Genomic DNA, 15,347 nt, shown 5'->3' with positions numbered 1-15,347 from the left:
TCGCGGAGGATAGACGCGCTAGCCGCCGGATCGCGGTGTTGTCCAACCCCACCTGCCGCAACACTCGGGTGACCAGATAAGGAGCTGAGGCAGTGCCGTAAGTGACCGTGTTCAACTCATATGTCTCGATCGGTTCCTGGGGGGTCCCCCTCCGCAATGCGTTGCAGAGACCGCTGATGAGGAGCGACCAATACTTGTCTAAACATCTTCTCGATGTCTGCACTTAGGACAACCTGATACATTTAGAAGCGAATTAGGATCGACAAGAGATCCTTCCTGGATCGGCGATCCGATCTGCTGCAGATCATTGAGGGACACCCCCATCAAAGATTTTGCCGAGCCATCGAATACCAGCCGAAGCTTAATGGTCTTACTGCTTGCTTTGAGCATCGGGTGGTGCGGCAGGTAGAAAGCGGGTCCTGAATAGTTATGTCGATCTTGGCCATGTGACCCAAGGCTACATAGTCTTTCATGAACTGCACATACCGATTGCGCAGTTCAGACGCATTCGCGAGTCTTCGCTCCAGAGCGCGAAATCTTCTCTCCGCCATCGCACGCGAGTCTCCCAGTTCGCGCATGTCGCGAAGGGAATGGTAACTACATACCGACCATTCAGCTCCCTCCCCACCGTTTTCAGGAACCGACTCTCGCAAGGATGAGGCATCATTTCCCTAGTCGACACACCCTCCAAATTCCAGAATTATGACAGCTGACAACTCAGATGTTCGAATGACGCTACATACCGCTGATTCCGTACGTGGACAACTATCCGCCGAATACCCACCCTAGCTGCGTTTTTAAGAGGCTTGGCAGCCTTTTTCCAAACCTGATCCGTCCTACGGATATCGCACAATTGATCATTACCAATTATGAGATCCACCTCGCATGGAACACCAAACTGGAGATCCGCCAGAGGCATCTGCGGCGGAACTTAAATCGCGGATTCTGGGATCCGGATGTTGGGTATGTCGCCGCTGGTGGCGTCCATCAGGCACGGCTGGGTGGTGTGGAACCCGTTGCACGTCGATGATATCTGCAAATGCGCTAAACCGAGTACCGGTCGATGACCCCCGATATCACGAAGGGTTGTTCGATAGGCTTCACGCGGTAGATTGAGACGTCGCAAAAACGAGGTTTTGATGATGTCTACTTCCGAGCTCTCGAGTAGGGCTCGGCACTCATGTTTCCCGTCCTCCCTGTCCGTGACGTAGATAATGGCAGTGAGTAACATGACCTGATAGGACATGGGATCCATATTAGATCGGGCCGCGCAATAGGTCTGCGGAGCGGCACTAGCGGGTGCCTCCGCCACGGTACTCTCGGTCGTTGATGTGTTCGTGGGCTTCTTCCCCACATGGAGCAAGGTATGATGCTTCTCCTTGCACTGTTTGCACGAGCCGCTGCTGCACTTTTTGGCTCCGTGTCCCGAACGGAGGCAGTTGAAGCAAACCTTCAACTTCTTAGCCTGAGCGATGCGGGCGTTAATCACGAGCGCTTTGAATTGTTCACACTGCGCGAGTATGTGTTTCGAAGCACATTGCGGGCAAACCGAGTTTTCCGTGGTCACCAAGGCGACGGTTCTCGCGTGCGATCCCTGAGACGACGAAGATTTTAATTTCGAAGTGCTCGCGCGCTTCTCCAAGGCGGCCAAGGAGGAGCACTGTTGCTTAAGAAACGACCGCATGTCCGAAAGGGTCGCCAGTCGGTCCAAGTTGGCCGTGGCCTGCACCCAGTTCTCAGTTATTTGCGAGTGAAACTTGCTCTCCAGGAAATATATGATCATGGAATCCCAGTTTTGGACCTAGATCTCCAGTGATTCTAATGCTTGAAGCTGAGCAGTACACTCGTTAAAGAGCCGTCGCAGGTACGCTGCCGACCGTGATCGCATCGCGGGAAGCTCGAACAACTGTGATAAATGATGCCTTACGATGGCGTTAGTTTCGTCGTAGTTGCTACTCACGAACTCCCATGCGGCCTCATAATTGTCTTCCGCTATCCGAACCGATGCCAAGAGCCGATGTGCTTCACCCTTTAGGAACGCCTTGAGATAATGGAACTTCTCCATGTTGGTGAGTGAATCGCGATTAACCATCGTTTCGAAACTATCGCGGAAATAGATCCACTCACCCAAGTCGCCGCTGAAGGATGGTATAGAAATCGAAGGTAACCGTTGTGACTTGTGCGACCGGTGTGGACGTTCGCTCGGGATCGCTCGCGGGCACCGAGGACACTCGAATGCGACCGTGGTGTCTTATGACCGCGCCCTTTAGTTCGAAGTATTGTATCTCGAATTCCTCGAAGAAGTGCAGGTGGACTTCTTCGTCCACGGTATTACAAATGAGGGTTTGTATTCTGTCCTGAATAGGTTCAATTTTCTCCATCAACCCCGCGACCCGATCCAGCCAGCACTGGAGAGCTTCGGTTGATTCGGTCACGGTGCGTATCATAGAAGATTCTGAACCTTGTCAGGGTCGCCTTTATCCGTCCGCGATCCTCCATCAGTTTACAAAGTTCCTCGGTAGCAGGTAGTCCTTCATAACCGAATAAAGAAGTGAATAAACTGTAGACTCACCGGAACGATGGAATCAAGACAGCTATCGCCTGTTCAGTCCCCGAAGCTGGATGAAGGCCGAAATCCGCTGTCCTTGATCTCGAGTCCTCCTAGTGAGTAATCTCTCCGACGTTGCTGAATCCGCCGAAGATGAATGCTGGAAGTCCGTTCTCGTTCGGAGATCCGGCTCGAAGGACCAATGGTTTCGCCGCTGCCGAAATTAGTCGCTTGTCGACCTAATGCCGATGGGCGATGTCTTTTTTGGAAGCTGTGTCCCAACTCAATATCACCGTGTCCGATGATCGGAGGCACGGTGTCCAATAACGATTGACTCGACTTGTGACTACGACCTTTCTGTTGGAAAGTCGGTGCGGTAGTCTTGACTGCCCGAGAAGTATTTCGGTAGTATGAACTGGCCAAAGGCCTTATCGGTAGTGATCGTTAGCCAGGAAGACCGTAGCTCTGGTCGACTCTCTTCCTGGCTGATTAGGGAGTGTCCCAATTATGAGTGGGGAAGATATCGATGCTGTAATTGGGCATCGACATCACCCGATTCGAGATATAGGTCCAGGGCAAGCGTGTTTGATCCAAAACATTCAAAGTACAATTAATTCTTATTCTAAATGTTGGTAATGATAAATTGATAAATTGATGATCTTAAGATTTTCAATTAATATAAAATTATATATTACATTGATTCAATGATATTTCAAAATACAATAATTATTAAGTTAAAGATATGTTAAGATATGAGACATTTTTGTTGAATGAAGCATTTGATAAATATTGATTTATTAAATATATTCGTAATAAAATAAGTAATATAATATAATATAATGTATTAATGACAAAATATATTAATAGAAAATTAAAAGAATAATGAAAGGAGTCACTTTACCAATTTCAATAATCTTGAAATATATTGTTAGTCACATAGTCAATATGTTGTTATTTTGAATAATGATAACAAAATTATACATTAACATGTTGTACATTATACATTATACATTAAATATAATAACAAATAAAAGTTGTTAATATAATATCCTATTGCTCAAAATATAATCCGTAATATATTTCAAGATCATTTAACGAAATTGATGAAATGATCTCTTTTCTGTATTATCAATAAAAATTACTTCATAAAATTTATATAACCGAAAATAATAATAATAATAATTTTTAACAAAACACATCATGCGAATAAAAAACAAAAGTCATTAATTATATTGTTATTAAATATATTACATAATGAAATATATATTTTATATAAGCAAAAAACAATTTTTTTTCATTATATATATTATGTATAATTAATAAGAAAATAAAAATAATAATTTTTTATTCATTTTAATAAGAAAATTTAAAAAAAAATACAATTTTATTTGATTCTTTTTTGTTTTCCATTATATGATATATAATAATATAATAATATAATATATAATTATTATATTATAATAATATAATATAATAATGTATATGAAAAATAATATATGAATAATTCATAGGAAAATATTTATTTACTTATTTAGTTAAAGATATATATTTTAAATTTTTAATCTTAATATTATAATCTTAATAACCTTAATATATGGGAAAAATATCATAAAACAATATATGAAAATAGCAATATAAATATTGAAGGATTGTATAAAAAAAACAGCGATTGCATAGAAAAACTTGGATGTAAGTTATATAAATTATATTATGTAAAAATTTGTTAAATCGAATAATCGAAATAATTCAAAATAAAAAGAACGAACTCATTACTAAACTTCTATTAAAAAGAATTAGAATTAACAATTTTGTAACAATTTAATTATATAAATCTTTTTATTTTAAATGTTAATATCTTATAATTTTCTCTAAGTAAAATTTTATTTTTTTTTATTTAAAATTTTTTGTAAATTTTTTGTGTTCTTTAATTTATAATCATAATAATTAAAAATAAATGATTTTTACTTGTATATAATATTATTTATATACAATATATATATATAATATTATTATTATTATTATTAAAATATAATATAATCTATATTAATGATTTTCAAGATTTTTTTTATAATTTTGTTCATTAGTGTAACTTAATGTAAGTGAACTTATGAACTTTATCAAAAAGTCAAAAACTTGTCAAAAAGTTATTTCGCCACTAATTTCAATAACTATAAAATATTTTATCTTATTAACATTACTATAATTGATAAATAACTTTTTAGTAAAAGTAATGTTAATAAAAATATTTGATGATCATCATTTTTAGTTTTGGAGAATAATTTTTGCATAAAATTATTGATATTATACTATTGAATTATATCTACATATCTATCTATGTATTAGTATACAATTTTATTTAAAATATTAATTTTTTACGTATGTAAAAATATAATATAATCTCTAAAAACTCTTCTGTTGATTAGATTAGATTAGATATATTATATATAGAAATCTTATACGAATAATTTCACCTATTATGTTAAATAAATTCCATACACTGCAATTTGTTGATTTTGCAAAATAATATAATGATTTTTTATTTGAAATTTTTATAATTGATGATTGTTAATTATAAAATGAATATGAGATTTTTATTTTGATTTGTAATTAGAAATGAACAAATTTTGGAAATAAAAAACATAAGATGATAAATAAATTGTTGTTTGCATTAATTAATATGAATAATTATTGTTAAGAAATTTATAATGATATTTCATAAATAATTTGTAATTGATTTTTATTTAATGTTTATTTTATATACAAATTAGAATATTCATCATTTCTTTAAATTTCAATCTCGTATCAAGAATTTATTGTATCTTTTATTTTATTTTATTTTATTTTTTTTTCAATTAATTTCTTAAAGAGAAATTTTCATAAAATATTTAATTCAAACAAATATTTACTTATCATTTTAATATCAATATATTCTTTGTTTTCAATTATTTTCAAATTTGAAGACATAATATCATTTAACTTTTCCATAAATGAAAAACGCTATTTTTTTTAAAAATTAAAAAGTACTAAATAGATTAAGAAGAATTAAATAGAAGAAAATGCTAAAAAAATTATTCAGAATAAAAAAGAAATGGAATTCTAGGATCAGTATCAATATCAATATCAAAATCTTAATGTTACACAATATGAAAATTAAATATTGTTTGTTTCTTTTGTTTCTATCTTTTCGTTTTTTCTTTTTCGTGATAAACTTCATAATTAACTTTTCTTTATATATTTTGTCTTTTTTTCTCTTTATTTACTTTATTTTTTATTTTGCTTTATTTTTTTTTTCATTTCATTATTTGTCCACGAAATATTTTCTATTTGTTATTCGTTTGTTTTTTTAATAATTTATTCGAGCAGGAATCATTCTTCGTGCAATCGGACTTGAAAAACTTTGAAGAATTCCTGCAGATGTTTTTTGCAATGTTTCTTCTTACATGAAAAGAAAAAGAAAGATAGAAAAAAGTTAAGGATTATACAGATTTTTTAACTTTAATATTCGAGTCAAATATTTTTGTTGTTGTCTTTTTTTTTTCTCATTTTTTCTCATACAAGAAAAAATAAAGGATTTTTATTAACATAATGAATGAAATTTTTTATTTTATGTTTTTAAAAATAATAAAATAGTTTTAATAATTATTTATAAAATATTTAATTAAATATTATTGATTTCATAAATGAATAAAAATAATCAAGATAATAAATATTATAAATAAGATTCAATTAAGAAAGAAAATACATATAAAAATAATGAGAGTTTATTTTCTAACAAATTCACAATAAATTAATAACAATATTAATAATTAATATTTCTTTGCCAAATAATATATTATATCTTTGCTATTGATTTTTTAATAATAATGAAATACAACATGATGGAAAAATATGTAATAATACTCGTGTAATATTTACATAAATTATTTTTATAAATTTCCATACATAAACTACATGTATTAAATAATCTAATAACTCGTATAATACATATTATATATTATACATATTACATAATACATATTATAAATTATATATTCTATACTTGTATAATAATAATTCATATTGCACAAAATATATTTCCCATATTATAAGAAAATTTATTGTATATGTGTATATATATATACTTTTTTCACGACACGTGATATAACTATCCTGATTTACATTTATATATAATATTAATTTTTTAAAATATTTTATAAAAAAAATTTATATCACATTGCTAACATAATTCTTTTCGAAAAATTCTGAAAAATTATTACTCTTCTTGGGATAATTATATTTTATTACGAATAACAAATATTTCATGTTGAAAAAAATTGCACATAGAAAAATATTCATCTCTTATTTTATAACGTAACTGCGGTTACTAATTTTTTATTGTAATGTTTTTTATCAATTTATAGAGTTGATTTTTAAATATTTATTCATATCATGTTATTACAAAGTATCTATTGTACACATTTACATTAAACAAGAAGAAACAAAACTCACAAATCTATATTTAATCATTATTAAATATTGTCAAATAATTATTATAATTAATTATATATTTTATTAAAGGAAATATAAATTCAAATTACATAAACGATGTAAAATGTTGATGAAATAAATTAAATGGCACAACTAAATAATCAATCAATTAAAAATTATTCAACGCGATAAAAAATAACTGAAATGTTTATATTCGTGTATTTATTTGTTTCATCTAATTGAAAGAATAAAAACTGTTGCAAAAATATAGAATATTGAATATTTTGTCTCGACAACTTATAACTTGCACAAAGAAATATTTGCCTGTTATAATTAATTTGTTGTGAAGAAATATTTCAAGATATTTTCATATCTAAGAAATAATTGTTTTATTTTCAGTACTTAATTATATTTATATTAATTATATTTATATGTTTAAATATTTATACCAGCTATTATTTAATATTACTAATTTAAAATCAGAACAAATATATATATTTATTACAGTATATAAATATTTTGTAATAAAAAGTACCATAATAGAAAGTACCATAATATAATTCGATATTATTAATTTATTATTATTATCAATAGACTATAGATGTTTATATAATGTTTATATAAATTAAAATTTTTATATAAACACAGTTAAAGAAATAGAATTTATACATATATATAAATCCATTTCATTTTTTAAATATCACTATATGTATTTTAGATAATTTATATTTTCCATATTTAAATATTATAACATCTCATAAAAATATATAAAAATCCGTACACTAATTATTACAATTCATCGAATTTATTAAATTACATTAATCTTTTATATTATTCTTAACAATTTATATATATAATAATATTTAAATGATAATGATTTGTCCAATCTTTTTATTATATTTATGTCAAAGTTTATTAATATTAGAATTTTGATATCTGATAATAATGTGTTTTCGACAGCCTTACCTAAGTTATTAGCATATAATATAAACGTATTCATCACTATACGTCAATTATCCATGCAGATGAATGAACTATCACACCTATACATCTATGCGTCGACCCTGTCAGAATTTCTGATCAAATACAATCATTCTGATTGAAGGAATATGAATTGCTGATACTTGATTGCAAACTGAAACAGAAATATTCGGTTTCTGCTGAATATCGACGAATTATTGGCAAGTGTCAAATCAATTGACTTTAAAAAAATCAACTAATAAAACAGTTTTATAAAATTATTATATATGATTTTTTAATTTTATATATGTGTTTTAAATTTTTTTTCTATTTTGCAAAATTGTGCAATTTTTAAGGGATTTGATTTTGTTGTTTTGTTATTTTTAATTAAAAATATATAGAAGTTATTAATTCTAAATTCTAAATATAAATATAAATAAAAATAGAACGATATATTAGAAATTATAGAATTATTTATATATATATATATATTTTTAAAATTTTAATTTAAGGAGTAATATAATAATATGATTAAAATAATAATTTTAAATTTAAGAACTTAAATGTTTAAAATATGATATTTTAAATATATATTTTTTATTATACATTTTATATATAATAGATTATAAACAATATAGTTCAATTTTATTGTTTCATATGATATATATTCTTAAAAATACATTTCTTTAAAATTTTTCTTTAAAAAATTTATATTATTTTAAATTAAAATTAAGATAATTAAAATAAAATATAACTAATTAATTATAAATAATTATCATAAATAAATTTATATAAATAAAAAAATAATATATAAATAATAAATAATTAAAAATAAAAATATGATAAATAATTTTCGAATGAAAATTTTAAATTGTAAAAATTTAATAATTTATTACATATATTATAGTACGCATATTTTATATTTATTACGAATAAAAAAAGAGATATGTGTTTTATAATAACATATCTATATCTATATCTGTAAACGTTGTAGTGAAAATATAAAATTTGATCAAATCTTTAGCGCCAATTTCTTTGAAATTTAACTTCCATGCTACCCGCACAGTGATATGATCTATCATTAGTTAAACGCGTCGAATTACATAAATTTCTCAATTAAAAATTGGAAAAAAATATGCAACTTTCTTAATTACTTTGATCTAAATGAAAGATTTATTTATCGCGAAAATCATTTTATGGGTGGTAAAAGAAAAAGAGAAAAATATAAAAGAAAACAAGTAACAAGAGAAAAAGATTAAAACTACGATAATTGGGGAGGTCGTTTATTCTCGCATCTGAAAGAAAGATATTGCTGCACGCGTTTTAAAATAGCGATAAGAAACACGATAAGTCATATTATCAATGTATAGGCGTAATTTTTGACTTATTTTGTTCACGCTATGCATCGTTAAAATCTCTTAAAATTTCCCTGAAACGTTCCTTTAATGCAATAACTAATATTTTTATTCAAGCTTGTATAATCATGAAGTTTTCTGATTTTTAATCTCTATTTTCTTATCTAAATGATATCTAGATATTAAATTATTAGCGATACGACAAAAAAAAATCAAAATATTTTTCTATGAATATATATATCGAAATCTTATGAATATCATGTGCATTGTATAACTGCGAGATAGAGAGAATGTTTTCGATGATAAGAGATAAATTATTATCTTTAGCAATATTTGCAGGAAAATTCATTAGCATGAGTGAACACCAAAATAAATGAAATGGAGCGGAATTAAAACATTTTTTAAAAAATTTTTTTCTTTACATTAATTAATTTGCGATCATCACATAAACTTCTTGTAAAATATGAATAAAATAAATATGAATTTTATTGAAAAAAATATACTATGTTTATGTTTTACTTGTTTGCGTTTTTTTTTCTATTTTTTATTTTTTTTTTTCTGTTTAAAAAATTTTATGAAATTCTAGTATTTATTTTTTATACATATAGTAGATATTGTTTTCGAAATTATTACGATTAATTATTAATTTCTCATACATGTTAAAAATAAACATTGCAATATCTTTATAATAAATCTTGTCATTACAATATTTTCTATCTCTTAGTGATAATGATTTAATTTGTGTATGAAATATATACAAAATTGTTACAAAGATAAAAAGATAAAAAATTATAAGTAAACACGATTTTTCTTGTCTACGCATAGGAATAAAAGGAAGAATCTTTTTGAAATAATTATAAATTTGAAAAAGAATCGAAAATTAAAATTTTATTATTCTCATAAGAAATTTTTATTTCTTATTTTTTGTCGTTTAATAGTCCAAGAATACTTTATTTTTAATCAAATTTTCAATCGTGTATTTAGCCATTTAATTTTCTTTAATCTTTAGTGTATATGTGAAATTAAAATGTTTCATATTATAGTAAAGATTTTTAATTAAATTTTTAATATTTCGTAATAAATATAAAATAATATTATAAATATATATAATAAAATTTGATATCTAATTTTAAATCAAAAACATATTGTACTATTATTATTTATCAATAATAAAATCAATTCATCGTTCAATATCAGATTAAAACAAACTAAAATTATTATTCAAATCTTCTGTTATCCAATCTTTTTTAATTATTATAACAAAATTGTGCTATATTTTTAAAAAATTTAAAAAAATTTTTTTAATTCAATGTTATGCAAAAAAGTAAATACAATCATTTCTTTGAAGAAAAATAAAACGATAATTTTTTCATACTTCTACTAAACTAATATTTGTATTTTGTCGTTACTCTTTAATAAACATGTTATTCTTAAATAGTCTAATATAACGCAAAATTGAAATCAGAATATATCATTACTCAAAATTATATTATTCGTATAAAAATTTAAAAAGATACTTGATTATTGTTATTTCGAAATATATTTACTTTGAATTTACTCTAAATATAATGGTAAAATTACTCAATAACTATTCAATAACTATTTCAATAGTTATCGATATAATTTAAAAGAATAGATGAAATCACGGTTCAACTTTAGGAATTGCATATATGCGTCTTTATATTTTGTAAACGCTTCTGTTCTAAAATAATTTGAATCTTGTAATATTCGGAAACTCGAGCAAAACGATATTGTAACGTTATTATCGATCACCGAGTGCTTCCGCTTTGATTCATTACTCTCAAGCGCCTACCTTTCTTCGATAATAAAGAGGAGTAAACTTTCTCCCTTGATGCGGTTAAAATTTAATTAACTAAAGTTCTGAAAGTTGTTATATTGAATATTCTTGACTTTTCCGATCAACTTGCAAGTTTTTAATATATCACTTTTTGTTTTCAATTTGTTATAGTTGATAAGTGTTTATCATATTAAATGGAATGTGTTTCTAATGAATCTGATAACAAACTTATGCATTCTATATTGTGCTTCATAGAATGAGATATACTTTGAACATTCCTGTTCTTGAATAAATTGCAGTTTTTATCCAGAGATGGATGGAGAGAGTTTATAATGATAAAGATAATAAATTACATTTAGCTGTTTCATAAATGTTAATCCATGATGATCATTCGATTATTATTTAGATTTTGTTGGTATTTACACATGATGTCTTGATAAAGTTTTTCATTTTCGAACGATTATCTTCGTATATAATAGAAGATTTTGTATATTCTATTGTATATATATATATATATATCTAAACGAATTTGTTACTGAAAAAGAATGATTAAAAAAATAGAATGAATGTTTCTTATTTAATCAATATAATATCTGATATTTATGAATATATACATATAATAATAAAAATTTTATTGTTATATAAGAATTATATAAAGGAATTATAATAAAAACTCATAGTTTTTTTCTAGAAGGAAAAATCTTTTTTAAGTATAAATAAAATTAGTTTTCAACATTTTTAATTTACATTAAAAAGATTAAAACTTTTTAACAAATTTATAGATTATTACATAATTGCTTTAAATATTGTTTACAATTATTATGTAAAAAATTATTATATTTAATTATACTGTATACGTAATTATTAAACATTATTTTAAGGATACAAGAATCGTTCTTTATATCTTATCATGTAAAATCAATATGACATTCAATATATTAGTTACAACGAATAGATATTTATAGATGAAGCCGAAATAAAATTGTTGTAATAATTTCTACATTTCTTAAGCTATTTATAAATTAATATTAATTTTAATATAACTTAATCATCGTTTCGGTGAAATTCTTTTTATTTTTATTTTGATTCTAGATAATTTATTTTAACTCATTTAAATGACCATTATTTGATATGATGGATTAGCTTAATCCGTTTGTCAAAACGTTTCGCTATTATATCGTTGAATTTTAATAGCTATTGTTTTCGAAATGTAAATTCATAATATTATATGTTATATATGTATAAAATGTGTAAATATACAAAGTTTTTATTTTCTATTTTTCTATTTTTCTTGTGTTTTTCCTTTTACTTTCAGATTTTGGTTTCGATATAGAAAATGTTAATCTAATTTCGCAACTTGCTTTTAATTAATTCTATTGCAACAGATAACAATTAATTTTTTAAAGTACATCTGCTATGAAAAGGAAAGTGATATATTGTATATTATTTTATATCGTGTCAGCTTTTTAATTTTCTTTTTTAATTTGAATATTTTTTCAGAAACAAAATTGATTGGAAATTGATTGGACAGAATTTGAATAACTTTATTAGAACTTGTGAAGTATGATTTTTAACTATGATGATTTCTAAATATAATTTCGAATAACATAATTAGAAACATATAATTCTTTAAAAAAAACTTTTTTTTATAATAAAAAATCATAGTTATTTTAACTTTTTTAAATGTTCATCATGTTCATATTTTTATTCCATAAAATTATGATTTTTATTTCTGAAATTTCATTCTTGATTTTAAGGATAAAAAATATTCAATGATTTAATTACAAGTACATATGATTTTAAAATCTTGAAATAATTTTAACATTTTGATTTTATTTTACATAACATTGAAAAAATAAAAAATTGTGGCGATACTTACATAAAACTTTTTTTTATTTGTACTAATAATAGATCACAGAATAAAATTTTCTATGAATAATATAATTTGATTAAATATTTAAAATTATTTAAAAAATATTTAAATAAAGAGATATAAAATCTATTTAATAATAAAAATAATTAAAAAATATTAATATTTGAAATAAGATTAAAATAATTATCATGATATATTCACAGACTCTTTATTTTAATATAACAATAAAATATTTTGAAACAATCTTTGTAAAATAATTTTACAAACATTGAAATAGTAATAGACTAATACAGTAATCGACGAATTGACTTTGATTAAGGTATTGGCTTTATTTATTTAGACTCATTATACCACTAAAATCATTTTTATTTATTAATATCCAACTATAATGCGGTTTAAAATTGTAATTCTACCATCTTTTTAAGAATGACTGCACAGAAATTTCAATCAGGCACGATAGATATTTTATTTTGATTTTTACCATTATAAATATTCGCGATGAAAAGAACTGTTAAATGAAATATCATTTGTAATATTTTATCTCCACAATTCTTATTTCGATGATTAATTGATTAATTATTATTTTTATTATTATAAAATATAAATATTTGAAAAAAATTAAAGCTTTTTAATAATATAAGTAATTTTTTCTTAGATATTTAAATTTTAATGATTTATTATATTGCTCTTATTGTATTAATTGAGATAGTTTGACATAATATAAATATTAAATTGAATAAAATCATATAGATTAATGACATGAACGCTAAAATAAAAATGAAAATATAAATTATATATGAAAAGAAAGAAAATATTAGAAAAAATAAATTAAACAAATCAAACAAAAATTACTTCTTATATAGCATATAATATTTATAATTTTATAATAATAATATAATTATTATATAGCATATAATAAACTACAATCTTATATATATTATAATTTGTTATATTACACATTATACATTATAAATATATGATAATTATTAATATAACTGTTTTATTCATAATTAAAAATAAATTATTATCAATTAATTAATCAAATGTTTATAATTAAATATTTTTCGAATTTACTATAATTGATCTTTTATTTTATAAATTTGCTGTTAAATTTAAGTAAGAATTTCCAGATAAGAAACGATAAGCAAGAATCGCTCCATAACATCTCTTGTAACAAGCTAGACAGGTAGCAATTGCACTATCTAAACAACTTAGGGTCAGCTAAGTTTCATCGTGTATACGTCTTACTTGCTAATCACATGAGATTAAGTTGTATTATATCTGACACGGTTATCCGACGAACTCTATAGTGGCTTCTACTCTTATTTCAACGAATTGTTATCTTAAATTGTTATCTTAAATTCTCTCAAGTTTATTTTCACTTTTCTTTCCTATAAATTTTCTATAAATTTTTAATCTAACATCTAATATTTTGACGTTTAAGATATTTATGTTTTCTAAAAATTTTTTTATAAATTCATTAATGTATTTGGAATTAATTTTTTTTTTTTGCTTGATTATTATAACTTTTTATTTTTATTTTAAAAATTTAGAAATCTAATAAAAATTTTATTTTGAAGAGATAGCAATCATAAATATCTTTAGAAATCTTCTTATTTGTATATATAATTTGACAGTACCTAATGTCATGTTAATTATTCTTTTTGATCTATTATGATTTTCTATCAAATAAATTTCTTGAAGATAATATTAAATATTGATATTAGTAATTTTTGGTTTAATTTTTTATGTCGACATCGTTCAACTTTATGTTAAAAATAACGTAATGGCGATTTGTTGTTTTTACATATAAACTACGATGATAAAAACTAAAAATGAATTTTAAAAACATGCTTTTTAGAATAAATACCGTCACTATTGTATATGATATGTAGTATATGCACTGTTCCAATGTATTTTGCATGAAAGCATGTTTTAAATGGTTTTTGTCCTTCGCTTCCCTATCGATTAACATTTTAATTGCAGTTTTTATGATGACAAAATGTATGAACAAAGATATTTTTGACAACAGGAAATCGTTCAAGGAAAACTTTTTAAATTTAATCAATAACTCATTCCTTATAATTATTTTTATTACTTTGTCCTAAGAATTTTTTATATATTATTATATATTTATATTTTTTTATATATTATTATATAATTGAAAAATACATAAATACATTTATATAATAATAATAAAGATTGATTGAAAAATTTTTAAAATGGTATTTTGAATATAGAAACAATTAGAATAGAGGAATAAAAATATTTGACAAAAATATATTGAATATTTTGTAATTATTTTAATTTCATTAATTTGATCAATTTGCAATATATAATAACATA

General features: G+C 25.1%; 1 protein-coding gene across 1 annotated transcript in view; it reads right to left on the bottom strand.

The window, feature by feature from the left end:
* LOC105735659 (uncharacterized) overlaps positions 1-15,347 on the bottom strand; it is a 341,613-nt gene that overhangs the window by 106,638 nt on the left and 219,628 nt on the right. The window contains exon 2 of the mRNA XM_086903444.1: positions 2,573-2,787. The gene's annotated coding sequence lies outside the window, so the exon portion shown is untranslated. The remainder of the gene's footprint in view (positions 1-2,572; positions 2,788-15,347) is intronic.

This window comes from Apis florea, unplaced genomic scaffold, assembly GCF_048593485.1.
Source record: "Apis florea isolate Af1SG1 unplaced genomic scaffold, ASM4859348v1 contig_2291_pilon, whole genome shotgun sequence".
NCBI classification, from domain to species: domain Eukaryota; kingdom Metazoa; phylum Arthropoda; class Insecta; order Hymenoptera; family Apidae; genus Apis; species Apis florea.
The sequence above is the reverse complement of the archived record's forward strand: the minus strand, read 5'-3'. Positions and strand labels throughout refer to the sequence as shown.